We start from the raw sequence: 692 nt of genomic DNA, 5'->3' as shown, positions 1-692 counted from the left end.
AGAGGAGGCGGCGGCGGCGAACGGGAATGGGAAGTGCGCCTGCGCACTGGCTCGGGGACGCGGACAGGGAAAGCTTAGGCCGCTTCCGGTAGCCTAGCTAAACAACGTGCGCCTGCGCCCTGAGCCCCCGCGTCCTAGGGCACAGCCCACACGCCCCGGACATCCGGTCAAGCCACGCCCCTCGCGTAAATCTGGGGTGTAAGCCCCGCCCCATTCTGAATCACGCCCACTTTGTAGCTTAATTATTTAAGCTCCGCCCAGTGTCTTAAAATCCAGCCTCCTCGCCCCAGCACGCACGATGTTTCTCCTGTTCTTCCCCACACCCAAGAGCCGAAGAACTCTACCTATCCCCCCTCAGTCCCGCCCACAGCCCCGACCCTTTCTTCTAAGCAGTCTCCCCCAGAGGTCGTTAGGCTGCTCCAAGCCCCCTGCGTTAGCTTAGCCCCTTCCTACTAGGCGCCCTCCATCTCAGGGACTTCCCTTCCTTACTCCTCTCTCAGGTACCCACTTCTCTTCCCTGTGCCTGAATGACACTCATGCCCCCCTCCAGCATCTTCTCTTCACAGTTACGTCCCGCCTGTCCTGACACCTTGCTCTGCAGTTCCCTCTTGAAACATCTCGTCTCAGATAAACCCTATTCATTGCCTCTAAAACGCTTCCACTTTCTGCCTGCCACCCCTGGCCCCAGTCAA

This window comes from Crocuta crocuta, unplaced genomic scaffold (assembly GCF_008692635.1).
Source record: "Crocuta crocuta isolate KB4526 unplaced genomic scaffold, BGI_CrCroc_1.0 scaffold142, whole genome shotgun sequence".
Taxonomy (NCBI): Eukaryota; Metazoa; Chordata; class Mammalia; order Carnivora; family Hyaenidae; genus Crocuta; species Crocuta crocuta.
Note: the sequence above shows the minus strand (reverse complement) of the source record.